General features: G+C 42.1%; 1 pseudogene; it reads right to left on the reverse strand.

The window, feature by feature from the left end:
- Positions 1 to 715: 715 nt before the first annotated feature.
- Egln1-ps4 (egl-9 family hypoxia-inducible factor 1, pseudogene 4) lies at positions 716 to 8,060 on the reverse strand (annotated as a pseudogene).
- Positions 8,061 to 14,824: the final 6,764 nt, after the last annotated feature.

Raw genomic sequence — 14,824 nt, forward strand, 5'->3', positions numbered from 1 at the left:
CCTTCTTCTTTAATTTTTCTCTTAAGATCTTCTGAGGCATGATATTGTTGGTGAAGCATTAAAATCTGCACTGTACTAACTTTTTCTCTAATAAAGGCTGTTAACTTATTAAAAATACAGGGTCCAAATATCAAACGTAACAAGAGAATAACTAAGGGTCCTCAGAGCGTGGAAATTAGTCTCACATCCCCAAGCAGAACAGTGTAAACTTTCTAAGCCCCCACAACGCTGGATGGTAGCCCGGTCTTAGCCATCTCGAGGGCATACATAAAAGCTCAGTCTCCCCAGTTGGTACCTTGTTTCTGGACTTCCGTGTCCAAACTTGTCCCCAGGTGAAAACCTCTTTGGGACTTATAGGGGCATACTCTGAGGATCTGTCAGGAATGTCCTAGGTGAGATAAAAGTCCCTTACAAAAGTCAGGGGTGAGAGTGGGCCACAATGTGTATGGTGGGGTCACCTTGGAGATGGACCATATTACCTCCCCGGCCTGGGAGGAAACTTGCCAAATCAGTTTCTGGGGGATATGGGGATTATAAGTGCTTAAAACAGATGAAGCTTAAGAGGATTAGCAGTCTTTTCTAACTTCCATTTATTTTTTAGAACATCTGGTGCTGTCTTCAAATGGGAGGCGTGGATCCATGTAGCAATCTCATCTACCTTAACAACAATGGGAGTGATTAAGAGTACTAGATAGTGTCCTTTCCAGTGGGGTTCTCAATTCTCAGCCTTGTGTCGCCGGACCAGGAATGCATCTTCTGCTGGAAAATGGTGAGGTGTCCTGGACTTCCCATCTTGTAGGTGTCCTTTACTTGGCTCCAAATTCCACTTTGGACTGTTTCTAAAACCTTTAAATGAGCAAACAGGGTTTTAGGAAAAACCTCAGGGTAGGGGGCCCCACCCGATTCAAGGATGGGGGGCTCCCATACATAATCTCATTAGGTGTTAGGGCAAAAGGGTCAGGAGTGTTCTGTACACGGAACAGAGCAAAAGGAAGGAGGACAGCCCAGTCTTCCCCACCAGTCTCTAAGGCCACTTTTGTCAAGGTCTCCTTTAGAGTTTTATTTATCTTTTTTACCTGCCCTGAACTCTATAGTCTCTTCGGGGACATAGGTAAAGCTGAATCTGGAAGGGGTATTTCTTGCTCTGAAGAGAGAAAGAAGGAAGGAGTGTCACCCAGTCTGTGCCAGCCTCCATGGTCAATTTGGTCAGGGTCTCTTTTAAAATTTTATTTATTCTCTCTATCTGTCCTGAACTTTGAGGTCTGTAGATGTAATATAATTTTTAATTGTCCTCTAAATACCTGGCCACACCCTGGCTTTCCTTGACAACGAAGGCAGGGCCATTGTCTGACCCAATTACCTTGGGCACTCCAAACAGGCAGAAGATTTCTTCTAGTATCTTCTTGATGACTATTGAGGTCATCTCTTGCTTGTTGGGGAAAGCTTATACCTATTCCTGAAAAGTTGTGTATAAACACTAGGAGACATTTGTAACCATATTTTCCTGGTTTTATCTCTGTGACGTCCACTTCTCAGTAGGATCTAGGCCGTTCCCCACGGAGCCTCCTACCAGAGTCAACTTTCCTGAAAAGAGTTACCTTTTGGCATGGTATACATCAGTGCACTATCTGTTCCACGAGATACTTGAGACCTGTGACATAATATTTAGTTTTTGAAAACATCTGGATGAGTTTGCTTACCCCTAAGTGAGTCCATTTGTTTTATCATGGCCTCTGCCTGTTTTTGTAGCAGGATCTTCTTTCCCATTGAGGTGTACCAGAGTCTCTTTTTCGGCCTGGCTGGGTCATGGCGGGCCCTTAACAGAGCCAGAATCTCTTTTTTTCTTGCCCTCAGATGTCAGCAGGCCCCTCTGCTGATGGGCTATAGCAAAGGCATACGTGCTGTCCACATAGATGTTATGTCTCTTTCTCAGCTCAAGGGCTTTGGTGAGGGGAGCGAGCTCTAACCTCTGAGTAGTGGTGCCTTCCGGTAGGGCCTGAGCCCAAATGACTCTGTTTTTATCTACCACTGCTGCCCCAAGCCCATCTTTTTTCTTCTCTTAGAGAAGAAAAGCTTCTTAGAAGCTGTTCCCATCTATGAACCAGATGGCATCTACCCCCTCTGGTGGCTGGTCAGTCAGATCTTTTGCCACCCCTGTGCTTTAGTGAGCACCTGCTGACAATCATGAAGGGGGATCTAGGTCGGGGTCCGGGAGCAGGGTTGCAGGGTTTAGACTCATAGGGGAAATCTGGAATCACAAGGAACAAATGGAATACCCGGCCCATGCCAAGGTTCACCATTCTTTGGGTAGTCCCCTGTACTCAAGGTCTTTTGCTGGACACTAGCCCATTTGGGCATAGGAGCACAGAGTGTTGGGCCCCAATATTCACAAAACAACTGGGCGGGCTTCCCTTCTATCTTTGCACATAGCCAGCACTCTAGGACCAAGAGGCTTGCCTTCAGGGCTGCTAGAGAGGCCCCTCTTGTTTTTCCTGGGGCAGTCCTTGACCCAGTGTCCTTTTTCCTTGCAATAGGCACACTGATCTTTAGCTAGGAATTATCTTCTGTTGCCAGGTACTGTCTTCCTAGGTTCCCTAACTACTGTGGCCACTCTCCTGTCTTTTAACTCTCTTTAGCTGTCTAGCTTCTTCTTCTTTTTGTCTCTTTTCTTCCTTAGCTTCCTGCTCTTTTTACCTTCTTTCCTCTTTTTCTTCCTGTCTCTCTCATATCTTCTGCATCTTCCTCTACAGCTATTAGATGCTGTCCACTTATGTAACCACACTTCAACTTTACTTTCTCTCCAACTTACACTAACTCTCAGCAACTTCAATTCTATAACTTTCTCTTTATATCTTTTCCTTATCTTAGCCAGATCGGTGGGGCATTTTATAGCCCCTCGGAAACCCACCCTTGGAGCCTGGCGGCAGACCCGGAGCACTCCCTACCCTCAGGGGTATTCAAGTCAACAGTCAGGAGTGAGGGTCTTCCATCTATGTCTGGAACATTATTTCTGGCCTCTAGTAGAATTTCTGTCTTTCCTCGGTGGTAAAGAAGACCTGTAACAGTTACTAACAAGCATCTCAAGTGGGATGGTGAGAAAACAAGAGAATCTAGAGAATAGAGGTCCACTGAAGAGGACAAATAGCATTTAGTCACACAGCTAAACCAGGAGGACTTTTTGGGACAAAAAGGCCGTTGTAAAAATAAGCACAAGGTTTGTTCCTGTGAAACAGAAAGGCAAGCAGAGAGGCAGCTGATCTGTTACCAACTATCTCTCTGGACTTAGATTTTACTTAAGAAGTACCTTCAGTGTAAGAACTAATAACAAAAGGATGGAGAGATGGTTAGAACCTGGGTGTTAGATGCCAAGTGGCTGACTTAAGAATTGTAACCAGTTCACCTGGGACTTTCAGGACCTCAGTAGCAGCCCTTTACCAAACTGTCTCACTGGGTTAAATGCCCATGGAAAAGAAGACATTAATACTGACCTTGGCCACAGCCAAAGGCTGAATTCTAAATTTTGACTGGCAAAACAAAGTTGTTCACAGTTTGTTGTAGATTATTTTTGAAACTATTTTAGGGGCTTCTCTGCCCTCCAACCTGGGGCATTTTGACCACAGGGGTAGGAACTGGCTGCTGTGGGGATAGGATCAAAGGCACTCTCCATGTCAATGATGACTAACAGGGAAGGTTACGTAATGTTGGAGATCACCTCCTCTCTTGGAATAGGGCCAGCAGATAAGGCAGGCTCCCTTAAAGAACTTCTCTTAATGAACATTCTCCTTCTGTGAGCAAGTGTTGAAGGTCTGGCCACTAAAGGCAGCAACTGGAATTTTTTTTCAGGGCCAAAAGTCTCATAAAACAACCACTAACTCTACGCTATCTTTTTGTTGTCAAAGTGTCAACCCCGGCCGGCCTCATCACCTTGAAACTCCTCTTACACTGACTTGGCCAGAGGTGTGCTGCTGCCCACGCACAGCCTGCAGCTTGCTAGCAGGCCTGCATGCTTGCCACCCTCAGCCCCTACATTTTCCTACTCTGTGCTGTCCCTTCCTTAGAAGCTGTGAATGTTTAAGCAACAGGGAGAAATTTTCTTCAGGATCTAAGGTAAAGCTTTCAGGTTCTGATAATATCTTTCTCAGACAGGGTCACTCGCTAACCTGGAGTCCTTCATACACAACTGTTAATAGCAGCTAGACTGGACAAGGGGAGTAAAGGGAGGGGCATCTCCCCTTGGAGAGGAGACTCAATAGAGAAAGATAAAACTCCCCGGCAGAAAACAATTTTTCTCAAGCAAATTATTTCCAAGTTAAGTACCAAGAGGACCAAGTAAAACTCCTTGACAAACAAAGCAAACAGTTTCATGATTTCAAACACAGTAGTCAGTCCAAATTAAAAAATGAAACAAAAGCCAAAAAGATACTTGACAATAACACAGAAAACAAACCAGACAAACAAGACCAAGACAAAATATAACACCAAACACAGAATCAGAATACAGACAACAGTCCCACTCTCTCAACACAGACCGGTCCAACAGTCAAAGAAGTATCAGACAGATGTGGCGCGCGGCTTCGGTGCCAAACCGAAAACAAAAAGTCTGATGGAGGTGTCGAGGGTCCGGGGCGGAGGCGCCGTAGGTCCGGATCCCTCTCCTCCAACCAAAACCATGTATCCTTCCTATATGGGCTGAGGCCCGAAAAACTGGGCTCCAAACACCCTTGGAACGTCTTCCAGGGCTGCGGGGGAGAAGTCCGAGCTTGTCAGCTCCTTCTCTGGCCCGCCCATATAGTCCCCAGACCTGAGCCTATGGATCGATCGTTCACAGGACAAAACACGACATACGCACACAGCGGCGCCGCACTCTCACATTCAAGACTCACATTAACGTCCACTCCCTTATTTCAAACTGAAACCAAAACTCTTTTCCAATACTAACCAGAACCAAAACAGAGACAGACACAGACAGCGGCCGCACACTCAGACACAATTGGGGATTCCCCTTACTTCCAAGGTCTTCGGAGTTGTGGGTGTTTGCGAGATCCCGGACGAGCCTCCAAATGAAAGACCACCGGAGTGGGGAAAGCCCCCACTCAAGTCTCGAGATGACGCAACCCCCCAAGAACCCACGAGAAACCAGTCTTGATGTAATAAACAAGAGGTGTATTTGAGGAACCAGAGCTCTGGGAACGACTCGTATCTCACACCGGAGACAGAGGAGTCGACCCCGAGACCCAATTAGGGGAAGGGATTTATAGGGAAAATTACATAGGCAGTTGGCAACAGTCACACAAAGCAAATTCATTGGTTTGTAACTTGGGCTCAGTTCAACTCTAGGCCACCCTCCTTCTGGGGCAAGCTGACCCTAATTCTCGTTTTTCTCAGGACTGTTGAGTCAGGCCTTATCGAGGCCAGATGGTTTGTGGTGGCTATAGCCAGTCTACATCTCCAAAACATGTTATGTTATTCTTTGTTGTGAGGTGTACTTGTCCTCACAGCAGGCTCAGTGGGGGATAGTTTAAAATCTTTATTCTTTGACTAATAACTTATGAAAGGATTCAGGAAATGAATCACGACTGTATGGTATTAAAAATTACATATGGAGGAGGAAAGCCCTACATCATCAGGTTACTAGATCCCCAGAGATTTTGCTTCTTATGTTCTTATTTAAATATTTTAAAATTCTGTAAACTTTTCCTTTTTAAGTATAAATTGTATATACTAATGGATGAAACCTGACAATGTAGCCTGGCTTCAAGCTGAAATACCTGGCAGGTGTCTCTGTTCATCCTGTCCACGTGTCCTTGCATCAACAGAAGGCAAATGAGAGGCTGTAGGTGATGGGGGCACTGCCAGATCCAAGGCCCTGCTAGCCAATTTGCTGACTGAATGTGGCTTGAGTTCAATGCTCACACCTTTCTCACCTATTAAATATTTTACTTTAGTTTTTGCTCACTCATCTGCTTCAAAATAGCAAACAATTACTGAATACCTTGTAGTGTATGCTGGCTGTACTTGATGAGGGTTATGCCAAGAAAAACAGCAGTCTATCAAATTTGAGTTTAATGACAGCAAACTGGGCTTTGCCTTCTGGAAAAATTTGAAGGATACCTCCACTTACCTTGGCACCCCAAATTTTATTTAGATAAAAAGTACAATTCCTGCATCTTCCATTTCCATTTGGGTTATTGACATGATGGATATAGCCTGTTTCATTGCCTGGGTAACAATCAACCATGATTTGGTACTGCCCCACTCTGAACTGCACTGGTTGAACATAATAGCCAACTCCAAATATCCTCCCATGTCATGTCAATGGAGAAAAGAAAAGCAGACTCAATGCAATCTAAGCCCTCTGGGAAAGGAAAGCATGTTCTGCTCAGGTCCTCAAGTCTTGGTGCAGGAGACCACTCAGGATGATACGCCAAGAAGATAGTACCCATAGAGGCATGGAGTACCTTTGTGTTCTGGGTATATACATGTGATCAGTTAATGCTGGAAAGAGTCTAAACAGAATCCCTTAGTCACCTGACTAATAGCAGGGTGTGTCCTGTCTGAAGGCAGATCTTTACCTCCTGCCAGTCAGCACCACATGTAGATATCCTGTCAGCACAGGAAATTCGTTTTAGTTCCTCAGGGTGAAACAGAGTGCTCACCAGAGGGCCAAGGAGTATTACAAGAATTGGGGGCCAAAGTTTCTTCAAGCAGTTTATCCTGTAGTTGCACAGCTCCCTGCAGTTGTGGGGGATCAGCCGTCCATGCTCCTCATGAGCAGTACAATGGTTGGTTTCTTTGCCATCAATCCAGGTGGTTTTGTTACTCCTGAATGTCCTTGGAAGTGTCAAACTTCTGGCTAACCAGCTTCCTGTATGTGCACTTGCCAAAGCCATGCAGGGCGTGCACCTCTTTGATGATCTGCTGCCTGGTCTTTCTTCCCAGGAAGTTGTCCATTATGCAGATGCTGTACTGTATTGTGCAAAGCACAATGCACTCCCAGTGCCAGTTTCATCCAAGGCAGAGGCTTGCTCTGCCCATTGGGTCACAGCTCTCCACCAGGACTCAGTGCTTCCCAGTGGCCGCTGACTGCTGGACACAGCCTGGCACACTCACACCCAGAGACTTGCTAGGTGGAAGATCCTAGGAGCTGGGCTGTGGTGGGCCTAGACACTCCTTTCCTTCGCCAATCCCTGAGCCACGTATTCATCAGGCCATAGTGCTCTCGTCTCCATGTGTTACCTAGCCAGCTTGCACAGCTCTGGGTGCCACACTCCACAGGGTCTCAATGTGGGGCAGTGCACACCCAGCTTCCCTCTAGGATACTCTCTGCCCTGACACACCAGCTTGTGTTTCTTCAGTCCTGACTCTGCTGCTCCATGCAGCATTGCCTGCAGCACAGCAGGTTCACCATTTTCCCGCACAACTCTTGCAACTTCCAGTGGCACTCTCAGACATGCAGCCCATTGTGCCTTTCACAGACACTGGATTTGGCCTTGCCTGCCTTGCCTGGAGCTGCCAAGCACAGCAAGGTGTCTAAGAGAGTGAGTACTGTAGGGAGCAGGGACCCATTGGGCTGTATTTTGGTCAGCAGGCAGGGCAAGGGCCTGTGAGCAGCACACACTATCCACCCATTCTGAAAGTACTCCTCGGCCTAATGGACTCCGTTTTTAAATCCACATGCTTTTTCTAAGGGAGCAACCTACCTCCTTACCTATCCATGCCATTGTGTCTTCTAATGCCAATGGGTGCCTAAACTTCATATTACATACTGAAAATGTCCTTCACTATTCCCAGAATCTTGGATGGTCATGAGTCTGCCAGATGTTTCCATTCTAGTAAAGAGAATCTGCTGAATTACACAGAAACAATGAAGTAGAGGAGACCTGGACTCAAGCATTCCTTCAAACACTTCAAATACCAACCCCTCACCACATTCAGTTTTTTATTACCTGTTTCTTTATAGAGAGAACAAATCCATTTAGTGATGTTAGGATTCACAGAATAGCATTTTACTTACTTCATGGTAGAGGAAATCTGTAGTTATCACCAGATACCTTGTTCATTATATCATGTGGATATAGGCAATGTTAAACTTATCTCGGTGCAGATAAGTCTACTTTTATGCAAGAGAAGTTCTTGCCATATAGATCTTTCACTTGCTTTGTTAAAGTCATACCCAGGTCTTTTATGTTATTAGTGGATATTGTGAAGGGTGTCTTTTCCCTCATTTCTTTCTCAGCCTGTTTATCCTTTGAGAAGAGGAAGGCTGCTGATTTTTTAAGTTAATTTTATCCCCAGCCACTTGGTTGAAGTTCTTTATCAGGCTTAGTAGTTCTCTGGTGGAATTTTTGGGATCACTTAAGTGTACTAACATATCATCTGCAAATAGTGATATTTTGACTTCTTTCTTTCCAATTTTTATCCCATTGACCTCTTTTTTTGTTGTCTGACTGTTCTGGCTAGGACTTTGAGTAATCTATTGTATAAGTGGGGGTGAGAGATGGCAGCTTTGTCTAGTCCCTGATTTTAGTGGGGTTGCTTCAAGTGTCTATTTAATTTGATGTTGGCTACAGGTTTAATATATATTGCTTTCACTATATTTAGGTTTGGGCCTTGAATTCTTGATCTTTCTAAGACTTTTATCATGAATGGGTGTTTAATTTTACAAATATATTTTCTCTGCATCTAATGAGATGATCATGTGTTCTTTTTTTTTCTTTGAGTTTGTTTACACAGTGGATTACATTGATGGACTTCCATATATTAAACCATTCCTGCATCCCGGGGATGAAGCCTACTTGATCATGATGGATAATCATTTCGGTGTGTTCTTGGATTTGGCTTGTGAGAATGTTCTTAAGTCCTATTGTGTTGATATTAATAAGGATAATTGATTTGAACTCTTTCTTTGTTGGGGGTGTTTTTTTTTTGGTTTAGTTGAAAGCGTAACTGTGGACTCATAGGAGAAATTGGTTAGTATTCCTTCTGTTTTTATTCTGTAGAATAGTTTGGACAGTATTGGTATTGGTTCTGCTGTGAAAGTCTGATAGAATTCAGCACTAAAGCCATCTGGTCCTGGGCAACTTTTGGTTGGGAGACTTTTAATAGCTGCTCCTATTTCTTTAGGCATTTTGGGACTGTTTAGATGGTTTTTCCGATCCTGATTTAACTTTGGTACCTGGTATATGTCTAGAAATTGTAAATTTCATCCAGATTTTCCAGTTTTGTTGAATATTTATGCTTTTGTAGTAGGATTGGATGATTTTTTGAATTTCCTCAGATTCTGTTGTTATGTCTTCCTTTTCATTTCTTATTTTGTTAATTTGGATACTCTCTCTGTGCCCTCTGATTAGTCTGCCTAAGGATTTATCTATCTTTTTGACTTTCTCAAAGAACTATATCATGGTTTTGTGATTCTTTGTATACTTCCTTTTGTTTCTACTTGGTTAATTTCAGCACTGAGTTTGATTATTTCCTGCTGTCTACTCCTCTTGGGTGAATTTGATTCTTTTTGTTCTAGAACTTTTAGGTGTGCTGACAAGCTGCTAGTGTATGCTCTCTCCAGTTTCTTTTGGATGCACTCAGAGCTATGAGTTTTCCTCTTAGTACTGCTTTCATTATGTCCCATAAGTTTAGATATGTTGTACCTTAATATTTATTATATTCTAAAGCCTTTAATTTCTTTCTTTCTTTTTCATGACCAAGTTACTATTGATTAGAGCTTTGTTCAGCTTCCATGTGTATGTGGGTTTTCTGTCATTTTGTTTTTACTGAAGACCAGTGTTAGTTGATGTTGATATGATAGGATGCATGGGATTATTTCAATATTCTTGTGTCTGCTGAGAACTCAAATTCATGGGAATGAATGGGTTTGGATCTGAGGGGTGAATGATCTTAATCATCATGCGTGCTTTTTTCAGGTTATGCGTAGTTTATATAATCAGTCTTCCTGTGCAAATTCACAATTAAGAGTGTTTCATTCCAGGGAGGCCATCAGGCCATCAATATGCCTGTCTTTCTGAGCAGGGCAATATGGGCTAAAATACCACTTTTGCTTCTATAATCATTGGCTAGTTCATTAAAATGGAGAATGAGAGCAGGACTCATTACTAGAACAATTATAGCAATGTCATTTATGTCCAGTTCTGGAGGGTTGTTTTCTACTTAAACCCCTCAGAATCTTTACTGCATATCTCAGAAATAGTCCAAGTCTATCTTCTGGTTGGTGGCAGAACTTTCAGCTAGACAAGATCCTTTTTTAAGTTAGTGGTATTCTACCTGTGACTCAATATAGAGATGATGAGTGTTGCCCTCAGTTTTAGCAGGAGGACTCTTTCTGGGGCAATCAGACATGAACAGTAACCTGTGTGATATTGTCTCACTCCTGAAATCCAAGCAATGTTTGGTGGTGTAGGGGTAAAAAGGTAGTCTTCCTGTTGCCATTTGGACTGCAATCTTAGGATCAGTCAATTGCCCTCAAAATTCTAAAGAAACTAAATGGTCACCTGGGTGACCTATTTGGCAGAACATACTTTCTTTTCAGTCTGATTCAGCAGTATGTTGCTTCATAAGTCTGCCTTCCTCTTTCACCTGTGTTCTCTTCAGGAAAACACTCCATTGTGAGATTTTCTTAGGCTTTCACCTGTGTCCACTTTAATAAAACATTCATGTCTTTCCCTCAGCAAAATCCTATCAAAGACAACTGACTTTCCAAAGGACACTGAATTTTCACTTCAGAAAGTAGCACTAACTGAGTCTTAACAATAACTCTACTGTCCTCATAGGTCAAAGACTTCTTCACAATAAACAGAGACACTCCTCCTACAGGAGATGGCATGAAATACAGAGACCCTCAAAGAGTGAATACACTTAGAATAATTAACTTCATGTCTGCTGTCTCAAATTCTACTATAATGGACTGCTTGCTTATGCATGAATTGTTTGAAAGTGGATCGAACTGCTAGAGCTGATAAAACCTGAAAAGACTGCCTCCTGTAGCTAGACATGGCCCGCAGTGGAAGGATGAGGCAGACCACCCATCTCAAAATTTTTAACCTAGAACTGTCTCTGTCTAAAGAAAATGCAAATACGTAAAAAGAGCAGATGCTGAAGAAAAGGGCATCCAGAGACCACTGCACCATGAGAATTAATTCATCCACAGACACCAAATCCTTGCACTTATTCCTGATGCCAAGATATGCTTGCAGACAAGATCCTGATATTGATGTCCCCTGAGAGGCTCCGCCAGCACCTGTCTGTGACAGATTGTGAGGAATACAATGAAAAATAAAATGTGAAACTTAAGAAACACCCTGTGTAGGGGACTGCTGTGTTTGTGAGCCTGATAGATAAGGATAATCCCTAATGTGAGGAATACAATGAAAAATAAAATGTAATATTTAAGAAACATCCTGTATAAGGGGTTGCCAGGTGTTAGCTCTATAAGAATGTGCCCCGAGGGATAAATGTATAAGCTCCAAAGATAATTGGCCAAAAGTAACTTAAAAACCCGGGTCTGACCACCACAACACACTCTCTCCCCGAGTCACACTCATTTTCACAGAGTCATTGAGTCCACCAACCAAGATGCCTATTATCAATTGAGAGAATGCCATTCAGTAGATCGAGTTCCAGCAAGCAGGAGGACAAGTAGGTTGTGGAACTTACCAGAGAGGCAGACAGTACTATGGGCCAGACAGTAGGTTAGTGAGGAATGGGTGTTGTGTGACTGCGAACCTATTTCCCCATGTGCTGGGCAAATAAAGAACTACATTCTATTACTTACTTCCAAGTCTGAGGCTTCCTTCTTGCCCCTGTGAGCCACAGTTCACATAGTTGGCAGGATCCATCTTGAGAGATACTAGGGCCTAAACTAGATACAACAGACATTTTCTCTGGCATTCCTTTACACCCTAATTATAGGGAAATAACTACACTTTCATGGGAAGGAAAACAATACCAACTTACCAGGGTCCCTGAAGGATATAAAAACAGTCCAATCATAGCACATAATGCATTAAGATGGGCATTAATCTCATTTCAGAGACCACAGGAAGTCACTATCTTTTCATATATAGATGATTTCTCACTAATAAATATCAAATAAGAATCAGATACTACAGAAAAGAGTAGCTGATTTAATAGCACACTTGGGATGGGAAACTATGGTCAGAGCACAGTGTAAAAATAGAACTTTTAATATTTTTATTAAAAGTCCTTCACAAAAACAATAAGAATGTAACTTTACTGAATGTCCTTTTTTCTGATCCTCCAATTGTAGCTCAAGGTCATTATGCAGGTGAAGGCAGGTACAGGATAGAATGAAGCCTGCCATTGGATGAGAAGGAAGGATGGAATGGAGTAAAGTTTTAGAGGAGGAGAAGATTGGAGCGAGAGGAGGGAGCAGCTGAGAGAACATAGCAGCCAATGTTAAAATTTCTCTCTGCATACTTACCAGTTTTTATGACTATTCTTAAGGGATGAATGTGTGCAGGAAATTGTAGGTCTACATGAGCCAATAATATCATATCAATTGAACCACAGGATAGTGTGTGGTGTGTTCTTTCATGATTTAATTGAGTTCAAGAGATTTTGTGGTGGAAGGACACACTGGGCCAGCCACGGAATCAGGATGTGTATGTCTGGCATGGCGGCAACCTGCCTAGGGAACTAGGTGGGTAGAGAGATTGTTGCTGTTATCAGAGAGTAGTCATTGGCAGGGTGATATGGGATGGAGCCTAGCAGGTGAGATGATTTGTTGACAGAGATGAAAATATCCCACAGATGCCATGTTGCCCTATTGTGCTGGCAATAGTGTGGGATAAAAGAAATTATTTTATTATATATACTGCAACAGGTGGTGATCCAATATGTTGGGCAAGAATCCACTAGTAAGTTAATGTTATCACCGTGAAAGTTGAAAGAAAGTTTTATTTTCTAAGTAAGAGGGTGAAGGTACCATGTTGAGTCATGTGATGGCCCAAACATAGAATCCTCAAACAAAGGAATAGAAGGGGGTCTGCTCAGAGTCTAGGTCGCCTGGACTGCTCCTAGCTATAGAGAACTAAAAAATGGAAGCTGCCTGCTTCACTTAGAAGATGTTAATTAGTGACACTGGTAAGTGTTACAAGATACTCATATTCTTTCTATTATGGGATCCACAGGAATTTTGGGTGAAAGTCCTAGTTAGATAAGCTGCCTACTTCTTAATGACAGGTGTCATTGAAAGGAGATTAAGTTTGTTTTTAGAAGAAGAGAGTAGAGTTTAACTGAATCACCTGGGGATTTTCACCCATGGTTTGGAACTTAGGGAAAATTAGTCCCTGAATCTAAGTAGAGATTTGTGATACTGATCAGTTAATACAGTATTAAAAATAGAATATAAACACATATTATGGAAGTTATTAATAAATATAATCTGAAGCTCCAGGTAGAGAACTTGACAGATCAATGTATTTTAGGCTAAAGTTCTGGCTCTATAAGTTGCTTACTTCTTATTCGTATTATAATTGATAAAAGGTGTTTAATTTGTTTTATAAATTATCCCACTAAGGCTGTATGGCTCAATGATGCCAGGTAGCAAGGGTTCATGGTTATTTTTGATATTTACCACAGTAGGAATCTCAGGTTTTCATAAAGTGGGCTTCACAAGATTTTGGGTTAATTTCCTGATATGACAGACTAGAAAAGCCTAAACAGGTCCATACACTATTTTTTAGATTACTTCTGTTGTAAAATTATTTAATCTTCATAATGGGTGTGACTTTGAATTTTCTTGGATATATTATTGCTCTCGGAGAGACTGCAAGATACAAACGTTTCCGGTTACAGACTAACAAACAGGGAAATTTGAGAGAAAAGTTTTGTCTTTGTGTTTTTTAGAAGGGTAATTAGGCTCTGGATACCTTCCGGAGTCATATGGATTAGATTTGACAGAGGTAGACTGCTTGGAGAACTAAATTCAAGAGAATCATACAAAAAGATATCTCAATTCTAAACATTTGTCTTGAGAATTATATTTTGGAGAACATACCTGCTTGGATTCCTGATCTCTAGAACTTTCAGCTGGGTTCCATTAAGAAAGAGATATCCAGGGTTGGGGATTTAGCTCAGTGGTAGAGCACTTGCCTAGCAAGCACAAGGCCCTGGGTTCGGTCCCCAGCTCCGGAAAAAAAAAAGAAAAAGAAAGAGATATCTAGCTACAACTTTTGCTCCATTTTCCCTACCACCACCCGAAGGATGTCTCAATGTCCATGTACAACTTGAAGAAGTTATTGAAGTGTTATTGCCCTGATTCCCTGGATTTGGGTAGGGCTGACAGTGGTTATTTTAAGTTTCTTTCCAAGAGGAATTTAGAAATGGTCATAATTTAACAAGGAGGAATTAGCTATACTGACTTGAAAGGCCATAATCTCATTTGGTAACTAAGGTAAAATCATATCTTTGGTATAGAATTTAGTGGTTACAAAATTTTAAAAATACAAGGTTTGGACACTTCTATTGATGCTATAACAAACTTTTGAGTTGATTAAACATGTGAGTTAAGGGCCAAATAGCAAATTCATGGCTATAAGTTTATTGATAAAGTGCTTTCAAGACAATATATTAGGATAGTTAATGGACAACAGCCTAAATTACTTTATATAGATAGACGGTTTTCAAAAACATGAGAAATCTTCAAAATATGACATTTAAAGTTATTTATATTTGTTGAGACTCATCTGCTCCTAACATTTCCCCTTTTGTGGATTTAGTGAAGAAATTGAGCATCTCTACCTTAAGGTGAGGTAGTACTTTGTAGCTAGGTAGCCACTGGGCAGAAACTGCC

The sequence above is a fragment of the Rattus norvegicus genome, chromosome X (genome assembly GCF_036323735.1).
Source record: "Rattus norvegicus strain BN/NHsdMcwi chromosome X, GRCr8, whole genome shotgun sequence".
NCBI classification, from domain to species: domain Eukaryota; kingdom Metazoa; phylum Chordata; class Mammalia; order Rodentia; family Muridae; genus Rattus; species Rattus norvegicus.